An 11,334-nucleotide genomic window follows, 5' to 3' on the forward strand; every position below is an offset into this window, starting at 1 on the left:
ACATCCCACACAAATTACATCTCCTCGTTTAATACACCTTTCAATGAGATTAAAACATCACTTTGACACGGTTTCAAACCTTTTCGGTCACGCATTCAGTGCTTACTTAGGAAAACAGCAAACAAGGGCAAAACTAGAAACATCTAAATAATCTCAGACGGCTGGTCTGGAAATTAAAGGTACCCAGAGGAAATACATGATCGTCTTGCTCCATCCAGTGCAGCATTCTGGCCATGGGAAGGCAGATAGCGAACCCCAGTGAAGGGAAAAGAAAAACCCAGTTTATTTCCCACCAAAGGGAGATCCCGGTTACTTGGTCGGTGTTGGGATCCCGTCTTTATTTGCCTTTTGGAAAAGGGGTGTTTGTCATCTGTTTTTCAGCAAATTTTCACAGTGTCCTTAAACGGGTGCCCGCCCTAGTAGTCATCGTAAAGTGGGATAGTAAACAAACCGCTCCTGACATCTTTAGCAAATATGTAATTTACAGCAAAGACCGGCAAACCTGAAAAAGGTGCTGGAGCGGAGCGGGGGCGGGGGGAGGGAGGCAGGTTGTTAATGGACGGTCCTGTTTTAGGAATAACAGCGCTTGCAAATAGCTGGGGCTACAGTTCAGCTGCACCCACAGCCTGACCCAGCCCGCAGCCGCTGCAGGGCGGTATCCCCCGCCCCCGGCCGGACCCCTCCTCCCCGGGTGGGAAGCGCAGCCCTCACGGGAGATCCTTTCTCGAGGTGGAGATGTCAATTTTTGCTGCAGGGTCAGCGCAGCCGGGCGGCCCACGGCGGGGAGGGGATGGCGTGAGCCCCCCGGGCCCGCAGCGACCGTTCTGCCCCTCCATGGAGCCGGCACCGGGAGCGGCGGGCGAAGACGGGGCGCGCTGGGGCAGCCTGGCTTGTTGGGAACGGCAACTCACTGGCTGCCCAATTTGCAACCACTCTCCCTATCCCCATCCATCCATCCATCCATCCATCCATCCATCCATCCATCCATCCATCCATCCATCCATCCATCCATCCATCCATCCATCCATCCATCCATCCCCCCAGCCCCCCTTAACAAAGAGGCTTTCAAAACATAACCTTTTATGGCAGCCTGTGGAATCAATGCGATAAAACGGGGTTTTAATGGGTTAATTGACTGGAGCCGCTATCATGTTTAAACACCTGTTTCTGAAAAGAGATTCAGCCAAAACGCGTCCCCTCCCTGATCGATAGATGTACAACCTTGCTGCACTGCCTGTTGATCGACCTCAAATACCACCCTCAATTATGAGAGGGAAAATCCATTTTACCTTTTTTTAATATCCCAATATTTTACAGCAATAGTGAGAAACTCTACAGCCACTTTGAAGCTGGGGAGGGAGAGTAAGACCCTGGGTGGGACCACGCCAGATAACGTTAACCTCCGGGCTGGGACTTGGCTTCCAGAGGCTGGGCGCAACCTTCTTGTCGAGAGGTCCCGGCTGTCACTTTCACAGAGGAGCGGATCCGGGGATCCCCTTTCTTTGGGAAGATCGAGCCGGCCTCAGCCCGGCCGCAGTAGCATTGCTGGGAGCCCATGTGAATTCTCTCTCCCAGGGGGAGAGATTAAGCAGGCATTAGTTGTAATAGCTGAGGGCTGCTCTGCCTATTGATTTCCCTTTTTTTGGCAGTATTAATACAGCCAAGCCCGCCGGTCAGTCACAGCGAAATTGATTCTTTGCCCAAGACACCTTTCACTAAATGGCACCCGTGCACCGACATGTTAATTTTGGAACGTGTGAGCGGAGCGGGCGCTGCGCGCTCGGGAGGCAGCGCCGCCGCCCCCGGCGTCCTCCCCGCCCCAGCCCTCCCGCAGCCCCCTGCCCCTGCCCGGCCGCCGCTTTCCTCCCCCGCCTCAAAACCCAGCGAGGCGTCTTCCCCAGAAGGCGGAGGGGGGCAGCCCAAAACGCTGTCACACCACACCCGCACCCCCCCAAATCCGTGTCACAGCCGATAACCCAGTGACTGCAACCGGCTCTTCCCTCCTTGAAGCAAAAGTAACTTGGAAGCCCTCCCCTCGCCGGCTTCCCCTCCTCCATTCCCAAGACAGGGTGAAGACCCCCTCAAAAGTTAGAGGCACACTTACAGTTGCTCTTCCAGCTCCAGCCTCCTCCCAACATATCATCTGAAGGGGCAGCCTTATTATTATTATTATTACTTTTTTTGTTTGTTTTTTTCCCTCTGCTCTAGCCTAACTCACACCTTCCTCCGAGCGTGCCCGCAGGTGCAGGGAGGGCAGCGCGACACGGAGCCGGCGGTCTCCTCCTCGCCCCTCGCCCAGCCGCAGCTCCCAGGCGGCTGTGCCCGAGCCACGAGTGCCCGGCGACACACGCACACTCACCATTCGCGCTCTCTCGCTCACTCGCTCTCTCTCTCTCCCCCTCACACACACACGCGCACGCACACACATACACACCGCACAGGAGAGGGGGAGAGAGGGAGAGCGGGAGACAGAGAAGAAAACGAAATTTATTATTGATAGAAAAGACTTTAAAGACAATTTCAAGTTATTGTTTCGGTCTGCAGAGAAAAGGAAAAAAAAAAGAAAAGGAAAGGAAGAAAAAAAAAGGAGAGGGGCTTTTCTCCCCACCCCAACATAATGAAACGCCTTTTGTGTGGCACCGAACAATACCAAACAAGTATTCTAATAAATAGCCACTTTTTTGTTCCGTCGCGGCAGTGAATAGAATTGAGCAGTTGGTTTGAGAGCAGCTGGAGCGCCGCACCGAGCGGGGAGGTGGAGCCCGGAGCCTTCGTCCTCTTTCTCTTCCCCTTTCCTTTTCTCACACGCACTTTCTCCTCTAACCTTGCATTTCTGCCTCTCCTCTCCTGCTGGGCCACTGTCCCCTGCCCCTTTCTGTGGGAGAGAAGCCTCCCGGAAGGGTAGAGCCACCCCTAGGTGCTCCTTCCCGCACCTGTGTGGCTCCGCGGGGCTCCCCGCGCCTCCTCCCGACACTCACCGCGTCTGCCTCGGCCGCCCGGCACCCTGCTCCTGCCCTCCCCCGTACCCTGGAGCTCCCCGGCTGCCCAGGGACCCTGCTCCTGCCCTCCCCCGTACCCTGGAGCTCCCCGGCTGCCCAGGGACCCTGCTCCTGCCCTCCCCCGTACCCTGGAGCTCCCCGGCTGCCCAGGGACCCTGCTCCTGCCCTCCCCCGTACCCTGGAGCTCCCCGGCTGCCCAGGGACCCTGCTCCTGCCCTCCCCCGTACCCTGGAGCTCCCCGGCTGCCCAGGGACCCTGCTCCTGCCCTCCCCCGTACCCTGGAGCTCCCCGGCTGCCCAGGGACCCTGCTCCTGCCCTCCCCCGTACCCTGGAGCTCCCCGGCTGCCCGGCACCCTGCTCCTGCCCTCCCCCGTACCCTGGAGCTCCCCGGCTGCCCAGGGACCCTGCTCCTGCCCTCCCCCGTACCCTGGAGCTCCCCGGCTGCCCAGGGACCCTGCTCCTGCCCTCCCCCGTACCCTGGAGCTCCCCGGCTGCCCAGGGACCCCGTTCCTGCCCTCCCCCGTACCCTGGAGCTCCCCGGTTGCCCAGGGACCCCGTTCCTGCCCTCCCCCGTACCCTGGAGCTCCCCGGTTGCCCAGGGACCCCGCTTCCGCGCCCCCCCCTCGCCGTACTCTGCCTCCGACATCTCGGGACCGCAGAGGCTCTGAGCCCGGCCAGACCCTCCTTTGTTGACAATAAACTTGGATTTCACAGGGAGGCTCAGAGTCCCCCTCCGCCCTCTCGCTCCCCCTCTCCCGGCCTTCCCTCTGGATGGAGCCGGGCTTTGTCAGCCTCCCCCTCTCCGCTCAGGATCGCTGCGGAGGGTCCGCTCTTCCTCCGCCCTGTACCGCTCATTGCCATCACCTCCCCTTTCCTAGAGAGCGCCGTTAGTTTTCTTCTTGCAATTTTTTTTTCTTCCCTCCCTAAAACACTCTTTTCCAGTCCCTTTCTGCCAACATGACAACCGCTCTAGGAAAGGAAGTCGATAGAGGTTATTAAAATGGACACAAGTCAGCTAAAGATTTTCAGGTAAAGCGGGGAGTGCCCCGTTTTCCGTTCTGCTCCGGCTGTGCGGGTGTGTGCCTGCCCGTCTGTGCCGAGGATGTGCGGCGGGGAGGGAGGGAGGGAGGGAGGGAGGAGGGGAACAGAGGGATGGCTTTGGCCGCCCGAGGAGCCGGCTGGAGCATCCGGGCGGGTCGTGGCTGCCGGGGCTGAACCCTGCGGGGGAGCCAAAGGAGCCGGGGCCCGAGCGCTGGGAACGGACACCGCGGGCAGCCCTCTTCCTACGGCCCGACTGTCTCCTTTTATTAGGGGGTGGATCTAGTCCTCATTCAAAATATAAATTAATACATGCACACCCCCCCAACGCCCCGCCACCCTCCGATTCTGTTGCCAGCCAGTGCCTTGCTTGTCTCGCAAAAACTGCGGGAAGTACCCGAGTTTCAAATACACCCCAGCAATCGCTGCACAGGCTCCTTAGCATGCAGGGATTACCTCGTCAGCTATTCTGAGGTGCTGAGTCGCATACAATCATTAGAGATGTTGGAATAAAAAGCAGATTGCTTTTAAGTTTAAATCACCGTTGCCCTTTACAGATTCGTATTGACGCTCGGAGGGGGAGCAGGGCAACGGACGGGCGTGTATTAAGGACCAGAATTAAATGTTACATCCTCGTCCGTGGCGCTAGAAGTGGGAGACATCTCGACCAAGGCTCAGCGCTCGCCCTCCGCTAGAGCCGATCCTTGCACGTCCTTCCAGAGCTGCCCAGAAGGACCCCTGGAGGTGAGGGCAAAAAGCGGGGGACGGCCGCTGCGGGAGTGCCGGCATGCCCTCGGTGTCCCCTCCCCAGAGCCCGTCCCTTTTCCCGGGGGGGTCTCGCTGTGAGCCGTGCCCGGCTGCGTACCTCTGCCTGCACGGAAAATTCCTCTCCCTTCTTTTTCCACCCCCCTCCCTCCCCTCTCTTTTAAGTGGATTTTTGCTCTCACTTCAATAACACGCCGGCTCTAATTAGCTGCAATATTAAGAAACGCTGCTAAATGACAGTTTTATCGGGTTTGTGCAGATAGGAGGAACGCGGGGACCCGGCGAAATATCCACCCAATGCGTTTGGCGCTGGATCCCCGCCAGCAGCCACCGCTCGCTCTTTTTATATGGAAAAATGGCAACATTTTGGAAAGCAGCTTTAAAACTTTGACTTATATTTTACATGCTAAATAACGGGGAGAATGGCGACAGCGTTACAGAAAGCTTCAACCCTGCAAATATTTGAATGGGGCTTTTTTGTAAAGTAGAGCAGCTGTCAGTCAGCTGGCTTTGACAGCCTGCCACAATTTTGTCATTTAATAGTGGGTGTTAGGCTAAGTGCAAAACACTCTGGCAAACAGATGTCAAACCTACATCTCATATAAATGGGGGTTGTAAAATTGAGTTTTAACCCACATATAGGGTTTTAAAAAGCTGTGCCAGTGTGTAAACTGTATACAAAATAAAGATACTGACAATCTCCCGTGTGGGCTTGTTATTTAAAGTAGGCTTATTTAGAAATCTGACCTCCAAATTATGCTAAATCTTCCTACATTTCAAACAGTGGAATATGAGAACAGTGCTTGGGAAAGTCGAAATTAAGGACAAATGTGATGGCTCGTTGAAAGGGTCTGATTGCCGCGTGTACGGAGAAACCAAGGCTGTTAATTCATTAACTTGTTGTTACTCCTCCAAATGTGAAGGGAAGGAAGGAAGGAAGGAAGGAAGGAAGGAAGGAAGGAAGGAAGGAAGGAAGGAAGGAAGGAAGGAAGGAAGGAAGGAAGGAAGGAAGGAAGGAAGGAAGGAAGGAAGGAAGGAAGGAAGGAAGGAAGGAAGGAAGGAAGGAAGGAAGGAAGGAAGGAAGGAAGGAAGGAAGGAAGGAAGGAAGGAAGGAAGGAAGGAAGGAAGGGAGGGAGGGAGAGAGGGAGAGAGGGAGGGAAGGGCTTTGCAGGTACAGAGGTTTTAGGGACTGTTTTCTACAGTGGGACCCGAGGGATTTAATTTAGGAGAAGGTGGCAGGGGAAGGAAAGACCGCAGATGCAGGGAGCAGGCAGCTGCAGAAGCACAAACTCCGTGGGGTGAACGACGGACCATGCAATGAGGTGGCCAGAGCCACTGCAAAGGGTGGAGGGCACTCTCCCAGGACATGGCAAAATATTATGAACGGTAGCAGGAACATATCAGTCACAATTAATTTCTTCAGAAGTTACTATTAGAAACATGAGCTGCTTTTCCTTTTGAACTCACATTTCCAAAACTCATATCTTCACCGAGATGTGGTTTTCCCCTGTGCTTTGAGGGACCTTCCTGACAAAATTCCTTTTAGCATCTAAAAACTGTCATAAGTATTTACACAAAAAATTGTTCGTTGCCTCAGTTGGTTTGGACAAAGCAAGAAGAGTAAAGATGATAATTCATTGCACGAATGATATTATATGGATTATATCAAATTCCTCAGAATAAGTCTGCACCCACATTATCATTTTGGAAGCTAGACATGTAGTTTCCTAGACAATTCGATATGAGGGGATTAAACGAAACATTTAATTGAAAAGAATTGTTCATATTAATAATTAACCACAGTTTAAACACACACTCAGCTGATTTCCTTGTCGAGTACTCACTTGCAATATTTGCACTGTCCTAGCTGATGTTAAATGAGTAGAGGAATGCACACGGGGTGATTATTGATCATATGCAGTTACTGCTGTTTACATTTAAATCCCATTTGATCCGAACTCTCTCCACGCTCGTCTCCAAATCCCCAGAGCTCTGCTGCTTGATTGCAGCGTTTTCCCCTTAGCAGGTTTTTGTTTGTTGCTTTGCGGGGGCTTTCGACACTTAGTTTGCAGAACGACAATGAGTGCCTGAGCCTGGCTAATCCTGCCGCAGGTGTTCGGGCAGCACGGGCAGAAGGGGATGCCCGCAGCCCCGCGCCCGGCGGGAGCTGCCCCCGGCCGCAACTGCGGGGCTGCAGTTCGCACCCAGGGCTGTCGGAGAGGGGCTCGGAGCCTTCGCCAGCCCCTACCAGGCTCTTGGGTCAGTACAGTAGACACTCTGTTGCTGGGTCTGACCTGAAAGTTGCCGCTTCAGAAACCCCAGATTTAAAAAAAAATATATAAAAAAATTAAACCCCCCAGCGGTTCGCCTGGAGTGTCCCACGCTGAGGGCACTGGAGACTCCTCGGGTTCCAAGCAGCAGCCCCGAGGTAAGGTCTCTTCCATGCCTTGACAACACCGACTACAGCCTAGCACCGCATCACATCATCAAAGAAGAAATAAGGTTTTATTCTGGAATAATTGCCGCTGAGTTATTTTAAATCAATTGTAGCTGCAACTTTGATGGGCAGTGTGGCTGGCTCTGCGGCTGGCCCCTGGCTCCAGAGAGGAGCCTGGACTGTCTTTATTCAATTTCCTCATGCAGAAAAATGCCTGTAGCTGTTATCCAGCCCATTTGCCTGCAAAGAAAGGCTATGGCAAGAACATCACCCTTATTTTCAAACAAGTAAGTGATCAACAAATCTAGAAAACAATTATTGCCATCCTTGATAGATATTAAAAATCTTCTCTTGCTGCTTAAAAATGAACATTCTGTTACCTCTAATATGTTTGCTTTTTTTACCAATATACTTATATGAGTGCTTTCCATCATAGACACAGCTGTCTCTTTTTCAGCATTCTGCCATGAAACAGTTGCAAGCTTCAGAAGTCAAAACGTAATTGACACAGCTAAATATTTTTTCCTAAATGCAGCAGTTTTACCAAGTCTTTAAATTAAGTCCAGTGACAACCTGAGTGTCCTACAATTGTTCTGGAATACAGATCAGCACCCTCTCCAAGAGCAGTGTCATGGGAAATCCAGGCACTTAACTTGTGTTTATTCCATTACTTCAGATGTTAATATTAGCATGTTTTCAAGGAGGAAATATCATTGAACAAATTCAAATGATAGAGCAGGGAAATTACTAAAACTACATTGAAAATGTAAACAAAGATGATTCTAATTTTAATGTTTAAGGATTAAATGGGGTTTGTGCTGTAGACAGGAAGAACAAAGTTCACCAAAATTGTGTCTCCCATGGTTTTGGTTCCTGTGATTGCTGTGGAAGGATGCCTGATCCATACTGGAGTGAAATCAAAGGGAAGCTGTGACTTCTGTAACATGCAAGCTATAAAAATCAACACGGGAAATATAATTGTTTGTTTGTGTTGCTTCTGTCATTTAATTTTAAAGCAGTACACAGTAATGGAATTGCTTTCTCAGTGTGGTGTTTTTTTTCTTTTGGAGGGAGAGTGGAGGTGGTTAGGTCTTAGATTTGTTTCCCCTTTCAGTAGGGTCTGAAGTTGAAACCACAACATTCAAGTGCGAAATATACTCTCCAAGATCAAAGTGCAAAACAGTTTTTCAAGTGGCTTATGAGCAGAAAGTATGAGTGAAGATTAGGTTATCCCACTGCAATGCAATCCAGTCATTTGATGAAATCACCAAAGCTGAAGGCAGTGCTTTAAAATGGAGCATGGCTTAGCATCAGGCTTAGCTTCAAAGAGACCAAGGCAACCTAACACTCCTCACTGAAGTGTTTAGAGAGTGTCATCATTGTCATGAACCCACCAGAACATGTTACACATTTAAGAAATCAGTTTCTTTCCGAGTATCCAAGCACATGTACCAAAAGATCATATTTTTATGGCAATGCAGAAATGGTTTCACATATTTTGTATATATTTAACATAATATATTTGTATTTCCTGGGGAAGGAGACAGTATACTCTCCATTTGATGCCCCAGCAGCATATGCAAAATGGGAATATATATTTTCTTCTGTTTACTTTGTAGAAGTTCCAGTGCTGGAGAAGCTCCTTCTCAAACCATTGGGATGAGTAGATCACAATGAGGCATAGCTTGCTGAGAAAGTGACTGCTCTGACACTATTCAAATCTTTCAGCTCCTCTTCCAGTGAGGATGATTCACTTTTGCTGCTTTACCAGGACTGCTCCTGGGTCCCCTAGGGGATTAGATTGCTTTTCTGTTGCATTAGGTCCAGCCTGCTGTCAGTTTGTTGCTTTATGTTCCACCAAAGTGTCCCAATGCTCTGATTGTTGCTACTGCAGAAATCCTGGGCTTTTGGCTGGGATGGACATCTCATATCCTTTGTGAGAAAACCTGGAGGAAGGAGAGAGGATGGTTTTCTCTGAAGCCTTCTTCTCAAAGGCAAAATATGGATATGAGCCAATCTGAGCTGGGAGTCATGGACTCAGACCCTGCTTCAGCTCTCAGAAGCTGCTCAGATGCATTGAAACAGTGCAACCAACTGGCTATTAATAATGACTAAGAAACAGCCTGAGGTCCCTGCTAAGTCCTTTGGGTTTCAGTATTTGTAGGGCTCCAGAATATTTAGACACAAAATTGTCACTGAAATGAACATAAGCTCCGCATCTACATCCCTAGACTTATGTATCCTTGGCCTGAAGATGTCAGATATCTGACTTAATCTCCCCAAGCCTCCACTGAACCATAGATACACTGGCTACTATAGCACACAGGAACATCACAGGGGAATTATGAGAACAAACTTGCTAATACTTTTAAAGAGACATAAAGAGGTATCAAATGTACTCAGGATTATCATTACTATTTATCACCGTGACACTCACTGGCTGGGAAAGCAGGAGATAATGTTTAGAAAAATCTGAGGAATATTGTCTTGTTTGAAAATATCTCTGCTACTAATGTGATGACTGTCTAGTGGAGTTGTGGTTGCTGGGAATTCACATACTGATTTTATGGAGAGATAAAAGAGTGGAGTTTATATGGAATAAACCCCCTTTTGAATAAAACAATCTGCATAAATGCTTTAAGAAAGCCTATAATTATGATAAAAATGTTGCTCAGAGTTAAAATTATGAAGCAATCAAAATTTATAAACAGTCTCTCATCGACTTTTAATCATACTTTCTCATATACAAACTGTACAAAACATATAGTAGCAATATATAACAATACATATTTTATTTTTGATAATTTAGGGTGCCATGCCATTCTCTTTAATCAGACAAAGCTTGTCTTGTCAAGCTCTACAGTACTATCCTTAAATGTCAAAAACCACATAAAGTTCTCTAGTTTTATCTACACTTATCTGAGGTTTTATCCTGCTGGCAGTTAAACACCCCTGCAGAGGTGTTGTGCCCTGTTTGGGCTAGATCCAAAACTTTGTATGGTGATATTTCCACCAAGAATCTCTGGATCAGGGTCTCTACCCTCACTGCCTGCTCTGAAGATACTCTGTCAGTGTAAGACAGGATCCTACCCACACCTCCCCCGGAAATCCCTTGTAGACATTGCTCTTCATTTGTCATTCATTAAGGAGAATGCTCAAATTAAATGCATCATGTAGGACTTTGATGGCAAGAGATATTCAAAAGAAGGAATATTTGTAATGGGAACTAATGGGAACCTTGCCAGCTTGAATGTTAGCCTACCATGTCTATAAGCTCCATTGTTTCCTCTGAGCTGAACTAGCTGAACAATTTGGGATGCATCCTGATAGTAACATGTCTCCCTTGGCAAGTTTGTAAAATTCACTGGTATTATTGTGTTATGAAAAATATTACCACAAATGTGGTCAGATGGGTCATTATAATGAAATATTTTCTTCAACACATATGTATTTTTAATGCAGTATTACTAGATCCTTTTCTGGAACAGAATAGCATGCAGAGTATTCCATCTGAATTCCATATGAAAATGAGATCTATTGAATTGACTGGCACAGCCCTTATTGATAGGTTAACTGTTCCAGTCCTCTTAATTACCAGAGTGAACAGCCTTTTCTGCTTAAACATTGATTCAACTGTTGCTTTCAGCTAGACATAATAAGAAGTAACAACTGCCCTGAGTCTCACAAGGTTTACACCTTCCAAACAGAGTGTGAAATCATGTCCATAAATACATGCTTCCAATGTTTTCAAGGGATGACATCCTTCTAGGACTTTCTATTGATTCCATTTGTCTTCAGGTCCTTGTGAGTTCATTCTCTTTTCACTAACCAACAAAAGTTGCCAAGTGGACTAGTGGTGAGAGGAAGGACTGGAGAAGTCTCCTTTCACAGTCTGTGGGGCCAGACCCTAAGGGGTGTTCACCCTATTAGCCTCTGGAGCACTATGAATACTTTGTGGCTTTTTCAAAGAAATCACGCTGTATTTTATATGAATTCTGATGCTTGAAAGGGCAAACGTTTTTGGCTTGGGAAAGTAAAAACTCAGCTTGATCCTCAGCTAGATGATTTAGATGGCTGTTTTTGAAGGACAGAGAA

The 11,334-nt window shown here is 48.9% G+C and overlaps 2 long non-coding RNA genes across 3 annotated transcripts in view; one reads left to right on the forward strand and one right to left on the reverse strand.

Annotated features, from left to right (window-relative positions):
- The window catches only part of LOC136553646 (uncharacterized), a 32,727-nt gene extending 29,676 nt beyond the window's left edge, over positions 1-3,051 (reverse strand). The window contains exon 1 of the long non-coding RNA XR_010783197.1: positions 2,105-3,051. This is a non-coding gene — a long non-coding RNA (uncharacterized lncRNA). The remainder of the gene's footprint in view (positions 1-2,104) is intronic.
- A 250-nt stretch (positions 3,052-3,301) lies between these two features.
- LOC136553645 (uncharacterized) lies at positions 3,302-5,503 on the forward strand. Of its 2 annotated transcripts, XR_010783196.1 has the most exons (3): positions 3,312-4,028; positions 4,595-4,781; positions 5,062-5,503. It is a non-coding gene; the product is annotated as an uncharacterized lncRNA (long non-coding RNA). The 2 variants fall into 2 exon arrangements; XR_010783195.1 differs by having other exon boundaries at positions 3,302-4,028; positions 4,595-5,503.
- The last annotated feature ends 5,831 nt before the right edge of the window (positions 5,504-11,334 follow it).

The sequence above is a fragment of the Molothrus aeneus genome, chromosome 2 (assembly GCF_037042795.1).
Source record: "Molothrus aeneus isolate 106 chromosome 2, BPBGC_Maene_1.0, whole genome shotgun sequence".
In the NCBI taxonomy this organism is placed as follows: Eukaryota; Metazoa; Chordata; class Aves; order Passeriformes; family Icteridae; genus Molothrus; species Molothrus aeneus.